We start from the raw sequence: 15661 nt of genomic DNA, 5'->3' as shown, positions 1-15661 counted from the left end.
TCCTCATTATATTGACTTAAAACTTCTTTTTTTTTTTTTTTTTTGAGATGGAGTTTCGCTCTCTCACCCAGGCTGGAGTGCGGTGGCATGATCTCGGCTCACTGCAAGCTCCACTTCCCGGGTCCACACCATTCTCCTGCCTCAGCCTCCTGAGTAGCTGGGACTACAGGCGCCCATCACCACGCCTGGCTAATTTTTTGTATTTTTAGTAGAGGCGGGGTTTCACTGTGTTAGCCAGGATGGTCTCGGTCTCCTGACCTCGTGATCTGCCTGCCTCGGCCTCCCAAAGTATTGGGATTACAGGTGTGAGCCACCGCACCCGGCCTAGAACAGGTAAGATTTTTCTGTTTATCTATTAGCCAGGAGTACTGTGATACTAAAAGCAGACAAAAGGATCACAAATAAAGAAGACTGTGGACCAAAATCCTATATAAATATAGAATTCCTGATGAAATTATCAGAAATGTTAGCAAACTAAATTTAGCAATATGTAAAACTGATTACATACAATGACCAAGTAATAGTTTTTCACAAATGCAGTGTTGGCTTAATATTTTAAAAATCAACATATTACAAAATGTTACTTGAACAATAGAAAAAAGTGACAACTTAAGTAGATGCAAAAGTTTGACAAATCCGGCACCTATTTATGATAAAACACTCAGAAAACTACTAGAATGGAACTTCTAAGACCTGCTAGAAAGCATGTATAAAAAATCAACAGCTAATAGTACACTTACTGGTGGATAATTGCAGACTTTATGTGTAAGTTCAAAAAAATGGAACAAGAATGTACATTTCTTCCACTCTGTTTAACACTGTACTGGAAGTACTAGCCAGAAAACTATACTAGAAAAATAAATAAAACCTTCGGATTAGAAAAGAAGTAGAATACTATTTCCTTGCCATAATGTTGTATAAAAAACTATTATAAATTTATCAAAAACTTACTTGAACTTATAAAGTTTATTAATGTCACAAAATACGAGATTAATATACAAGATGAAATAATACTTTTATATAACAGTAATCGACATACTAAAAATTAAGTCAAGAAAAAATTTAATAATAACATTGGAAAAACCATTTGGGAACATATTTTTAAAAGCAAGTACACATACTTTACAGCGAAAATTATTTAAAATGCTGAAATAAATTTTTAAAACTGTATAAGGAAAGATATATCTAATATTCAAGGTTATCAATAAGAAACGTTATGATCAAAATACCCAATGAAAACATTTACAGTAGCCGGGCCTGGTAGCACATGCCTGTAATCCCAGCTTCTCGGGAGGTTGAGGCAGGAGAATTGCTTGAACCCAGGAGGCAGAGGTTGCAGTGGGCCGAGATTGCACCATTGCACTCCAGCCTGGGTGACAAGAACAAAACTCCGTCTCAAAAAAAAAAAAATAATAATCTACAGATTCAATGCAAATTTCAAAGTAAATTATTTTCAATGTAAATTGACAAGCTGCTCTTTCTAAATTCTATATGGATGTGCAAAAAAAAAAATCAAACACACATGAGACTTTGAAAATAAAAACAAAATTTACTTCTCATATCAGTTCTTACTAAAATGTTATCATAACCAAACAATAGGGTACTACTATAAGGACAGATTTTGAGGACCTATCTGGGAGTGACACAGAGCCAACAAAACTCCCAGCCCCAGCCAAGAATAGGGGTGAGTGAATTTGCAACCCTAGGAAACCACACTTCTCCCACAAATCTTTGCAACCCCTGTATTAGGAGAGCCCCTTGTGAGCCCACTTGACCAGGGCCTTGGGCCTGACACACAGAGTTGTGTGGAGTCTCAGTAGAGCCGCTGCTTAGACACACACAGAGACCCAGGAGCTTTACACACTTCAGTCCTGGGATTTCCAACAAAGATGACTGCAACTCAGACAAGGTGGGAGGTCAGTGCGTGCCTCCAGGAAGATGCTGAATCCAGGGGGATGAGCAGCATCAGTCTGTGGGCCCCACTTCCACTGCACCTCAGATGATAAGACCCACTGGCTTGGAATTCCAGCCACCAGCAACAGCCTAGCACCTGACTGAGATGGGTCAGAGCCCCTGGGGGAGGGCCAGGCCACCATCTTTGCTGCTTGGATGTTGGCTTTGGAGAATCCAAACAATCCGAATGAGGAAGGGACCCCACAGCACAGCACAGCTGTTTTACCAAGATATGGCCAGGCTGCTTCTTCAAATAAAAACCCAATCCATTATCCTCGCTGGATGAGTCTTCCCAGCAGGGGCCTCCAGCCAGCCCCACCCATATTCTATGAACAGAGTTCTGATTTCTCCCTAAGATAGAGTGCTCAGAAAGGGGAAGATGGGCTGCTACCTTAGCTGTTTGTGTGACTCAGCCATTCCAGCTTATGAGTCCAAGCTGACTGGGACAAAGGTGGTTCCCCAGCATGGAATGGCTGTTTTGTCGAGGCATGGCATAACTGTTTCTTTAAATGGGACCCCAATCCATTTTTCCTTGCTGGGCGGGTACTCCCAGCCAGGGCTTCCTGCCACCCATGCCCATGTTCTAAGGCCAACAGAGTTCTAATTTCTCCCTGGGATGGGGTGCCCAGGAGGCAGAGTGGGTCACCATCTTTGCTGTTTGGGCATCTCAGCCAGTGCAGCCTGTGGGCCTTGGAGAGCCCAAGCCAATTGGGGGCTGAACAAATCCCCAACACAGTACAGTTGCTCTACCAAAACACAGCCAGACTCCTCCTTTAATTGGTTGCTCATCCCCTTTCCCCTGATTGGGTGAGACCTCCAAACCGTGGTCTCCAGCCACCTCCTACAGTTGTGTTCAGGCAGTCAACAGGTCAGTACCCCCTGGGATGGAGACCCCAGAGGAATGTGCATGCTGCCATCCTTGCTGTATTGCAACCTTAACTGGTGATACTTCCAGGTACTTAAAAAACCAAGGTGACTGCCAGGCACAGTGGCTCACATGGCTCATGCCTGTGATCCCAGTGCTTTGAGAGGCTAAGGTGGGTGGATCTTGAGGTCAGGAGTTTGAGACCAGTCTGGCCAATATGGTGAAACCCTGTCTCTACTAAAAATACAAAAATTAGCTGGGCGTGGTGGTACACACCTGTAGTCCCAGCTACTCGGGAGGCTGAGGCAGAAGAATCGTTTGAACCCTGGAGGTGGAGGTTGCAGTGAGCCGAGATCACACCACTGCACTCCAGCTTGGGCTACAGAGTGAGACTCCGTCTCAAAAACAAAAACAAAAACAAAAACAAAAAAACCCCAAAAAACAAAAAAACAAAAAAACCAAGCCTGGAGTGGACACCCAGCAAACCACAGTAGCCCTACAAAACAGCAACCAGATGATTAAAAGAAAAACAAACAGACAAACAACAACAAAAAACCCCCACAATAACCCCATCCAAAGGTCAGCAACCTGAAAGATTGAAAATAGATAAGCCCACAAAGATAAGAAGTGGCACAAACATGATGAAAACTCAAAAAGTAAGGGTGCACCGTGTTCTCCAAATGACTGCAACACCTCTCCAACAAGAGTTCAGAACTGGGCTGAAGCTGAAATGGCTGAAATGATAGAAGTAGGCTTCAGGATGTGAATACAAATGAGCTTTGCTGAGCTAAAGGGGCACATTGTAACCCAGTGAGCTAAGAATCAAGTTAAAACAATGCAGGAGCTGACAGCCAAAATAGCCAGTATACATAGAAACATAAATGACCTGATAAAGTTGAAAAAACACACTACAAGACCTTCACAATGTAATCACAAGTATTAATAGCACAATAGACCAAGTGGAGGAAAAACATCACAGAGCTTGAAGACTGTCCTTTCTGAAATAAGACAGGCAGACATGAATAGAGAAAAAAATGAAAAGGAATGAACAAAACCTCTGAGATGTATGAACATATTTCAGGATATCATCCAGGAGAACTTCCTCAACCTAGCTAGACAGGCCAACATTCAAATTCAGGAAATGCAGAGAACCCCAGTAAGATACTCCATGAAAAGACCATTCCCAAATCATATAATCACCAGATTCTCCAAGGTCAAAATGAATGAAAAAATGTTAAGGCAGCCAGAGAGAATGGTCAGGCCACCTACAAACAGAAGCCCATCAGACTAACAGCAGACCTCTCAGTGGAAACCCTACAAGCCAGAAGAGATTGGGGGCCAATATTCAACATTCTTAAAGAAAAGAAATTCCAACCCAGAATTTCATATCTGGCTAAGTTAAGCTTCATAAGTGAAGGAGAAATAAAATTTTTTTCAGACAAGCAAATACTGAGGGAATTTATTACCAGCAGACTTGCCAGACAAGACCTCCTGAAGGAAGCACTAAATATGGAAAGTTACCATTACCAGCCACTACAAAAACATACTGAAGTACACAGACCAGTGACACTATGAAGCAACCACATAAACAAGTCTATAAAATAACCAGCTAGCATCATGATGACAGGATCAAAATCACACAGAACAATACTAACCTTAAATATGAATAGGTTAAGTGCCCCAGTTAAAAGACACAGCATGGCAAGCTGAATAAAGTACAAAGAACCATTGGTACGCTGTCTTCAAAAGACCCATCTCACATGCAAAGACACACATAGGCTCAAAATAAAGGGATGGATGAAGATTTACCAAGCAAATAGATAACAGAAAAAAGCAGAGGTTGCAATCCTAGTTTCTGATAAAACAGACTTTAAACCAACAAACATCAAAAAGACAAAGAAAGGCATTACATAAGGGTAAAGGTTTCAATTCAACAAAAAGAGTGAACTATCCTAAATATATATGTACCCAACACAGGAGCACCCTGATTCATAAAGTAAGTTCTTAGCAACCTTCAAAGAGACTTAGACTCCCACATAATAGTAGTGGGGTACTTTAACAAGCCATTGATAATATTAGACATCAAGATAGAAAATTAACAAAGATTTCAGGACGTGAACTCAGCCCTAAATTAAGTGGAACTGATAGATTATCTACAGAACTCTCCACCCAAAAATAACAGAATATGCATTGTTCTCATCACCACATATCACTTACTCTAAAACTGACCATATAATCAGTATTAAAACATGCCTCAGCAAGTGCAAAAAACTGAAATCATAACAAACAGTGTCTCAAATCACAGTGTAAGCAAATTAGAACTCAAGGATAAGAAATTCACTCAAAACCATGCAACTACATGGAAATCGAACAACCTGCTCCTTAAGGATTCATAGGTAAATAATGAAATTAAGGCAAATATCAAGAAGTTCTTTTAAACTAATGAGAACAAAGAGACAATGTACCAGAATCTCTGAGATGCAGCTAAAGCAGTGTTAAGAGAAAAACTTACAGCACTAGATGTCCATATTAAAAAGCTAAAAAGATCTCAAGTCATCAACCTAACATTACAACTAAAAGAACTAGAGAACCAAGAGAAAACAAACCCCAAAGTTAGCATAAGACAAAAAATAACCAAGATCAGAGCTGAACAGAACGTAATAGAGACACAAAAAAACCCTTCAAAATGTCAACAAATCCAGGAGCTTTTTTGAAAAAATTAATAAAATAGACTTCTAGCTAGACTACTAAAGAAGAGGGAAGATTCAAATAAACACAATCAGAAATAATAAAAGAGATATTACTACTGACTCCACAGAAATACAAACAACAATCAGAGAATATTATAAACACTTCTACACATATAAACTAGAAGATCTAGAATAAATAAACACATTCCTGGACACATAACCCTCCCAAGACTGAACTAGGAAGAAATTGAACCCCTAAATAGGCCAATTACAAGTTCTGAATTTGAGACAGTAATAGAGAGTCTACTGACCAAAAAAAGCCCAGGACCTGACAGATTGAAAGCTGAATTCTACCAGAGGTACAAAGAAGAGCTGGTACCGTTCTTACTGAAACTATGCCAGAAAAAATGAAAATGACAGACTCCTCCCTAAGGCATTCTATGAGGCCAGCATTATTTTGATACCAAAACCTGGCAGAGATACAACAACAAAAAAAGAAAACTTCAGGCCAATATTCTTGATAAACATGGATGAAAAATCCTCAACAAAATACTGGCAAACTCAACCCAGCAGCCCATTGAAAAGCTTATCCACCACGACCAAGTAGGTTTCATCCCTGGGATGCAAAGTTGGTTGAACATACACAAATCGATATATGTGGTTCATCACATAAACACAACTAAGGACAAAAACCACATGATATTTCTCAATAGATGCAGAAGAGGCCTTTGATAAAATTCAACATCCTTCATGTTAAAAACTCTCAATAAACTAGGTATTGAAGGAACGTACCTCAAAATAATAAGAGGCACCTATGACAAACCCACAGCCAATATTATACTGAATGGGCAAAAGCTGGAAGCATTTGCCTTGAAAATCAGCACAAGACAAGGATGCCCACTCTCACCACTTTTATTCAACACAGTATTGGAAGTTGTGGCCACAGCAATCAGGCAAGAGAAAGAAATAAAGTGTAGTCACATAAAAAGAGAGGAAATTAAACTATCTTCTCTGCAGATGACATGATCCTATATCTAGAAAACCCCACTGTCTCAGCCCAAAAGCTTCTTAAGCTGACAAGCAACTTCAGCAGTGTCTCAGGATACAAAAACAATGAAAAAAAAATCTCTAGCATTCCTATGTACCAAAAACAGGCCAGTTGAGAGCCAAATCAAGAATGAACTCCCATTCATAACTGCCACAAAAAGAATACAATACCTAGTAATACAGCTAACAAGGGAAGTGAAGGACCTCTTCAAGAAGAACTAAAAGCCATGGTTCAAATAAATCAGAGGTGACACAAACAAATGGAAATACATTCCATGCCCATACCTAGGAAGAATCAATATCATGAAAATGGCCATACTACCCAAAGAAATTTATAGATTCAATTCAATGCTATTCCCATTAAACTACCATTGACATTCTGCACAGAACTAGAAAAACTATTTTAAAATTCATATGGAACCAAAAAAGAGTCCAAATAGCCAAGGCAATTCTAAGCAAAAAGAACAAAGCTGGAGGCATCAGGCTACCTGACTTGAAACTATACTCCAGGGCTACAGAAACCAAAATAGCATGGTACTGGTACAAGAACGGACAGATAGACCAATAGAACAGAATAGAGAACCCATAAATAAGACTGCACACCTACAACCACCTGGTCTTCAACAAATCTGACAAAAACAAGCAATGGGAAAAGAATGTCCTGTTTAATAAATGGTGTTGGGAGAACTGGCTAGCCATATGCAGAAAACTGAAACTGAATCCCTTTCTTACACAATATACAAAAATCAACTCAGAATGGATTAAAGACTTAAATGTAAAACCAAAAACTATAAAAACCCTAGAAGAAAACCAAGGCAATATCATTCAGGACATAGGCATGGGCAAAGATTTCATGACAAAGATGCAAAAAGCCATTTCAAGAAAAGCAAAAATTTAAAAATGAGATCTAATTAAACTAAAGAGCTTCTGCACAGAAAAAGAAACTGTCAACAGAGTAAACAGACAACCTACAAAATAGAAAAAAATTGCAATCTATGCATCTGACAAAGGTCAAATATCCAGCACCTATAAAAAGTTTGAACAAATTTACAAGAAGAAAACAAACACCCCCATTTGAAAGTGGGCAAAGGATATTAACAGACACTTCTCAAAAGAAGACATACATGTGGCCAACCAACATATGAAAAAAAGCTCAACATCACTGATCATTAGAAAAAAGCAGGCCAAACGCAGTGGCTCACACCTGTAATCTCAGCATTTTGGGAGGCTGAGGTGGGCGGATCACTTGAGGTGAAGAGTTCAACACCAGCCTGGCCACATGGTGAAACCCCATTTCTACTAAAAATACAAAAAATTAGCCAGGCATCTTGGTGGTTGTTGTGATCCCAGCTACTCAGAAGGCTAAGGCAGAAGAATCGCTTATACCCGGGCGGTGGAGGTTGCAGTAAACCGAGATCACGCCACTGCACTCCAGCCTTGGTGACAGAATGAGTCTCTGTCTCAAAAATAAATAAATAAATAAATATAAATCAAAATCAAAACTACAATGAGATATCATCTCACACAAGTCAGAATGGCTATAACAAAAAAGTCACAAAACAACAGATGCTGGTAAGGTTGTGGAAAAAAAGGAATGCTCTTACACCATTGGTGAGAGTGTAAATTAGTTCAACCATTGTGGAAGACAGTGTGGCAATTCCTCAGAGACCTAGAGGAAGAAATACCATTTGACCCAGCAATTCCATAACTGGGTATACACCTAAAGGATTATAAATTGTTTCATTATAAAGGCACATACACGTGTATGTTCATTGCAGCACCATTCATAATAGCAAAGACATGGGATGAATCTAAATGCCCATCAATGACAGGCTAGATAAAGAAAATGTGATATATAAACACCATGAAATTCTACGCATCCATAAAAAGGAACGAGATCATGTCCTTTGCAGTGACATGGATAGATCTAGAAGCCATTATTTTTAGCAAATTAACGCAGGAACTGAAAACCAAATACTGCATGTTCTCACTTATAGGTGGGAGCTAATTAATGAGAACACATGTACACATGGGGGGAAAAACACACACTGGGGCCTGAGTATGGAAGGTGAGAGGAAGTAGAGGATCAGGAAGAATAGCTAGCAGATGCTGGGCTTAATACCTGGGTGACTGTATGATCTGTGCAGCAAACCACCATGGCACACATTTACCCAAGTAACAAGCCCACACATCCTGCATATGTACCCCTGGACTTAAGAGTTGGAAATACAGTGAAAAAAATAGATTTTTATAGATTAAAGGAATAGAATTTGTGGTATATTAATAAATATATTACTTTGTGGTAAAATTAATTTTGTCAAAGATGCCAAGAAATTTTAATAGCAGAAGTTTCTTCAACAAATGATACTGAGAAATCAGTTGTCAACATGCAAACAAATAAAGCTGAACCGCCTAACTCAAACCACACAAAATAAAATATTAAAAATTGATTATATCTCTAATTTTAAAAGTTAAAATTATCATATTCACTGGACAAAAATTAGAGTAAATTTTTATAATGTTGGGTTAGGCAAAAAATATCTTAGATATTACACAAAAGCAAAATCAAGAATAAGAAAAACTTATGCCAGGATCAATGGCTTATGCCTGTAATCCTAGCTCTTGGAGAGGCTGAGGTGGGAGAATTACACAATCCCAGGAGTTTGAGACCACCCTGGGCAACATAGTGAGACTTCATGTCTATGAAAAAAAAAAAAAAAAAAAAAAAAAAAAAAAGCTGGGCATTGGGGCACAGGCCTGTAGTCCCAGCTCCTCAGGAGAGGAGATTGAGGCTGCAGTGAGCCACAATTGTGCCACTGCACTCCAGACTGGGTGACAGAGACCCTGTCTCAAAACAAGAGAAAAATAAAGAATACTACTTCATGAAACAGAAAAACATTTGCTTTTTGAACAGAATCATAATGAATACAAAAGACAAAATATTTAATGGCAAAACATTTTAAGTTTTAAATCTGATTTGGGTCTAGGAATAAATATATTAAGAGAACTCTTATGAGTTAATACAATAATTTACCAATGCAACACGAATAAAGCATTTGAATAGACAAATTCTAAGTGGCATGTAAAATGTTTCAATATTATTACTCATTAGGAAATTCTACTAAAACCACAATAATATCATCACATTCCCCAGAACAGCAACACCAAATGTAGGCATTCAGATGCACCCAACTAGAGTGTGTTTCCAGAAAGGTGGATATGCCTTATGTATTTTTATTTAACTTTGATTGCCCTAAACACAGTGTGATGCACATCACTTTACATCATCAATGCTTTCTTGGTAAATGAATGAATACCTGGAAGGTCCTGGTTTGATTCTCCCAAAGTTGGGCTTTTTCCACACTGCCAGCCAGAGTCTAATCTGGTCAGAGTGAAATTGCTTGTGATTGTCACTGAACCCGACCAAGAGTTTTTCTTATACTGAGATCCCTGGCTCCTTTCTGGAGAATTCCTCCTCTTGGCCAAGATCCCTGTTCAGAATGCTAATAAAGGATTCTTGTCTAGACTGATCATTCTGCCTAGACTAATTTACAAATAAGCAACCAGCCTAGAAAACACTTTTATTCTTATTTTTTGAACCTGGATTATAATAACAAAGTAAAATATTGTTAGACAACTGGAATTAGTTTCAGCTGACAAAAAAAGTGTAGGTAACTTACACAATGAATGAAAAGCGATAAAAATGGAAATTGTTTAGGAGTTATTTGCAGTCTCCAATATCTCTGTCTCTCCCAGGAGGCCCTGCCGGCTTGGGCCTTGTATAGCAAAACAGTGATTACGCTATCCAGATGCTTTCTTGGCTCTAATTTATAGCACTTTTAAAATTTTATTTTTTTCTCTGCTTCCTTTCTTCATTTTTTAAATTCTTACATTTTGTTTCTTTTTTTCTCCCTTTCTTTTGTTCTTTCTTCATTTTACATGGATATACAAATAAAGGCAAGGATAAAACATATATGATGTTTTATTTTAATTAAATGACACAATGCCAAACATTAGAAAATAAAAAGCAATTCAATAAAGTGAATTAAAATAACCTACAATTCCACCACTGAGAATTTACCTTCCTTAACTTCCAACTTTCTGGGTATTTGTGTGTGAGATTGGGCCAAAGACGGACATTTGTTTTCAACTTTTGAAAGACATTTTTATTGCCATACCAACTTGACAATGATACATCTAAAAAGATAAAACAGCTAGAGATCATGTGGTTTGCCTACCTTCCATGGTTCGGAATGTGCAGGAGTCCAGAGACAGGCCATAGAAACACTTTGTACTCTTTCTCTTCACCTTACATGATCTCTGATGCAATTCCAAACATTCACAAACACAGACATAAACATACACATACATTTCTCAGTCAGGAGACTTAGTATTGTTAAGCTGTCAATACTACTCAGTGATGCACAAATTCCATGTCAGCCTTATTAAAATTCCAATGTTACTTCTCTTATAGAGATATTTGATAAAATCCTAAAATTCATATGTAATCACAAGGGACCATGAATAGCCAACACAGCTTTAGAAAAAAACAAAGTTAGAGGTACCACATCTCATGATGTCAAAACCTATTCCAAAGCTACAAAAATAAAACCATTGTGATATTGGCATAAAGACAAACAAATGGTTGATGGAACAGAACAGAGAACCAAGAAATAAACTTTTGGGAATATTATCAAATAATTTTTTACTAGGTTATCATGACCAAACAGTGAAGAAAAGGTCAGACTCTCCAACAAATGATGTGAAAAAATTCAACACCTAAATAGAAGATAATGAACTTGGACCTTTCCCTTTGATAGCATGCAAAGAAAATATTTTACACAGACCAAATACCTAAATGTGAGACATATATCTCTTCAACGTTCAGAAAAATAGGGAGGAGCATAATAACATTAATTTTCACAAATTTTTTGAGTATTACATTAAAAGCAGAAGTATCAAGAAAAGAATAAAAAATGGTACTATATCAAACTTTCAAAACCTTCTGCACATCAAGGGAAACACTTAGTGGAGTACAAATGCCAACCAGGAGATGGGGAAGAAATTGCAAGTAATCTATTCGACAGGAATTAACATCCCTTATGTATAAATGACTTCTAAAACACAACAACCAATAGTGAATATCTTGATTTTTAATAAAATGAACCAAGGTCTCCAAAGACATTTCTTTAAAAAGGCTATGCAAATGGCCAAGAGGCATTTGAAAGGATCATCAAAATTATTTTTTTGGGAGAAATGCAAAGCAAAATCCCAGTGAGCTCTTACCTCTCACCCATTAGCATGGCCACTATTCAACACACAAAAGGAATCAATGTTGTCAAGGATGCAGAGCATTTGGAACCCCCATGCACTGTTGGTAGAAGAGAATAATGCAGTCTCCAAGAAAATTAGGATAGAGGTTTCCCAAGATATTAAAAATCAAATATGGCTGGGTGTGGTGGATCATGCCTATAATTCTAACACTTTGGGAGGCTGAGGTGAGAGAATTATCTGAGCTCAGAAGTTTGAGTCCAGCCTGGGAAAAATAGTGAGACCCCACCTCTACAAAAAATACAAAAATTAGCCAGGTGTAGTGACATGTACCTGTAGTCCCAGCTACTTGGCTGGCTGAGATGGGAGGATTGTTTGAGCCCGGGATGTCAAGGCTGCAGTGAGCCATTATTGCACCACTGCACTCCAGCCTGGGTGACAAAAACAGATCCTGTCTCAAAAAAAAAAAAAAAAAAAGAAATTATCATACAATCCAGCAATCCCATTTTCAGGTATCTGTGTATGCAAAGATGTATACATGTCAGCATGTACTAGCTATATTCTGACAGTTTAACCACAGTATGAGCAATTACTGGGTGTCTTAAGGGGTGTTTCAGGGTATTCTTTCTTCATAGGTATTTCCCGTCCTCTCTGCTCAATTTAGCATACATGTTTCGGGTTGTCTTTGGAGCATGAGATTTTCCTCCCCCAGGGGCTTTTTTTTTCTGCTCATGTCTAACTGCCTACTCTAACATTCTCCCCTCAATAGATTGAGACCCTAAAAATCTTTGAGTTTAGGGGCACTGTGGGTCTTCCGTAACTGCTTCCTGCTGACATGAGATAAAGAACTCATCAGTGTCTCATTGTTTTGTTCTTTGTCAGGGAAAGATATCCTCCATGTTCTCTCAGGTTTGACTTGCAGTCTCCAGAGAAAATGTGTAGGGACACAGTTTTCCAGCAGGGAAAAAAGTAGGTTAATATTCCTGTTAGAGGACCATTTGAACTCTGAGAGTTTCTAGGTGAGAAGGAACAAATCTGGTTAGTAGATTTAGTGAGCAAGGCCCAAAAAGGAGAAAAAGGAAGACAAAGGCCAGGGATCCCAACAAAATGAGATGTCATGAGGTCTGGGACCAGGTGGCACCCCAGGAGAACTAGACCTAAGTGGCATGTTTCTGAAGGGAAGAGGCCTGGTGTATAAAATCTCTCACGATTCTGGACTTGCCTTAATCTGTTAACCCAGAAACATTTTTCTCCTAGCATAAGGCAAATTTATTCCTGAGCTGCAGTCAGTGTGTCAAGATCTCTACAATTTCTGGAGAACTACAGCCATAAGATAATAAACCTGTTGCTGTAACTCTGTTAGAGTTTGAGCAGTGGTTTCTATTTTATGAGTCAGTTCCAGAGATGGGTTGTGGAAAGTTGAGGAGGCAATAACAATGACAGCTATTCCTGTGGTGGCACTTGTGATGACAAGCTCATTGTGGAAGGAAATTAGATAAACTTCTGAGCTGATCTGGTGTGAGGTAGTAAATAAGGGTAACAGCAGAGAAGCATCACCCAGAACAATGGAAATTTTAGGGATGAGGTAAGCCAGAGTGTATGTTCTGGTCCAATTTGCAGAGAGGCAGAGATGAGCCTGCATCTTCCATAGGAAGTAAAGTTCCGCACTCCATAAACAAGAATGAATGCAGAAAGAGTTGAGGTCAGCTCCAAACATTGACAAGTGTCCATTTTGGCTGTCCAGTATCTGATATTCTGCCACTAAAGTTGCTGCTGTCTAGAGAGTTAGACATGGGTGATTAGTTTGAATAAGAGAATGAGTCTATTTTTCTACAAAATCATGTGTCTAGTAGTATCTGGGAGAAGGGTTTTCTGAAAGGAATAAAAGACTTGAAACCTATTGCATAATTCATACTGGCTTGGTTGATACCATGGGTTGGATTGACTGCAAGAGGAGTGATTGAGGTAGAATTCAGTGGCATCATTTTGGATACATGGTTCAGGAGTTAAAATATTGGGGGTGATAAGTAGAGAATCTCATTTGGTATCGGGAATATTTAATGAAAGTTAAAAAAGCTTGTGGGGTATTAATAGTGGTGCTGGATGTGTTGCATTATGCTGGGTCAAGAGCACCCACCCATAAGAGTTCTGGAATTGATGGTAGCATAGATGCACAGAGATGCCTGGCCAATGAGGGTTACAGGGGAGAACAAGGGGCTTAAAACAATGGGGTTGGGCTTAAGAAAATCTTCAAAGGCCTCTTTAGCCTGGGTTAGAAATAGTATGTTAGCAGGGGGAAGGTTTTGTATGAAGAGGTCCCAATGGTAAGTGAAACTAAGTTGGGCTTGAGTAGTTGCCCATTCTTGTATTGTGGCCAAGTAGGCCATTTTTACCCTGAATGGAATTCATGCACAGCTGGGTTGAGGCATAGGAGGAATTGGCAGACATTAGTACTTGTGGAGCTGCCTGCAGAGTTCTAAAAGGTTGTGGGCAATTAGAGCTTATAAGGGTGCTTTTAGCCAGAAGTGTGGGTAATGATCATAGAGCATTAGGCTGCATAGTTCCAAGGCAAGTAGATTAGGGCCAAATTGATATGCTTGTTAAGAAGACTGCCTGTAGTCCCAGCTACTTGGGAGGCTGAGGCAGGAGAATGGCATGAACCTGGGAGGCGGAGCTTGCAGTGAGCCGAGATAGCGCCACTGCACTCCAGCCTGGGCCACAGAGCGAGACTCCATCTCAAAAAAAAAAAAAAAAAAAAAAAAAAAAAAAAAAAGACTGTTAATCCAAAGAGTATTAGAGATAGAGACCACTATTCAGATTATGGCTTTGAGGTTTAAATTGAGGAGGGTCACAGTTAACTCTTCCCTGGAGGGGGTGTTGGTTTATGGTAACAAAGGCATATTAGTAAATCTGCAGAGTATTATGACTTGTAATGTAAACATCAAAATATTACTAACATTGCTGATGCACTAAAGCAACCAAAAGTAAAATAAATCATTAGGCTAAAAAATTGATATTAGATAAAGCAAGCTCTTATTGGAACTCCTGGTGCTGCACAAGATAGGGTTAAAGAAAGAATAAACAGTGCCCCTGCAAATAAGATTGCCAATATTGGGATTGCCCTACTTTAAGGTAAAAAGAGGGAGAACATTACTTATGTTCTCATTCAAAGAGAAATTTTAAGTCCTCCAGTGGCTCACAACAGTAGCTGAGTTCTAGTTCCACATTTGGTTCCTTAAAGTCTTTCCAGGGTTTTATTCAAAAGTGATTTATCCAACTAGAGATGCCAGAAACTTTGATAGCTATTGGAGTAGAAAGTATGACAGTAAAGGGGTTCTTTTGTAAAGAGGTTAGTTGCGATCCAAAAGACCCATCTCTCCAGATTTTAATGAGGACTGCTGATCGTGTGGGGTAAAACGGTTGTTGGTTGTTGCAAGTGTCACTTAGGCAGGCAAACTCCGGATGGCCTCTTGAAATTGAGTCAGGAATTTTATGTACTGGGTTAATTTGGTAACCTGTTGGTGTAATGTTAAGTTTGCAAGTAGAAAGGATCTCTCATATAGGATTTCAATAAAACTAAGGCATAGATGTAATTTAGGGGCTGTTCCGATCTGCAAAATGCCATGGGCAGAAGTTCTAGCCATGGTAAAGAGGTTTTCCTGGCATCATTTGCTCAGGGTGCTTTTAATAGCTCGATTAGTTCTTTCTACATTCCCAGGTTATGGCCTTCAGGAGGACTGTAAAAAGTATTTTATCCCTAGGGCTTTTGCCACTAACTGGGTAGTGTGTAAAATAAAATATGAACCTTTGTTACTTTGTGAAGACCGTGGACGCC

At 38.9% G+C, this 15661-nt stretch overlaps 1 protein-coding gene across 2 annotated transcripts in view; it reads right to left on the bottom strand.

The window, feature by feature from the left end:
* LOC129143817 (zinc finger protein 141) overlaps window positions 1–14592 on the bottom strand; it is a 79990-nt gene extending 65398 nt beyond the window's left edge. For both annotated transcript variants that reach the window (XR_010156264.1, XM_063808498.1), the window contains exon 1: window positions 10794–14592. The gene's annotated coding sequence lies outside the window, so the exon portion shown is untranslated. The remainder of the gene's footprint in view (window positions 1–10793) is intronic.
* Window positions 14593–15661: the final 1069 nt, after the last annotated feature.

Source organism: Pan troglodytes, chromosome 3 (assembly GCF_028858775.2).
Source record: "Pan troglodytes isolate AG18354 chromosome 3, NHGRI_mPanTro3-v2.0_pri, whole genome shotgun sequence".
In the NCBI taxonomy this organism is placed as follows: Eukaryota; Metazoa; Chordata; class Mammalia; order Primates; family Hominidae; genus Pan; species Pan troglodytes.
Note: the sequence above shows the minus strand (reverse complement) of the source record. Positions and strands in the feature narration are given on the sequence as shown.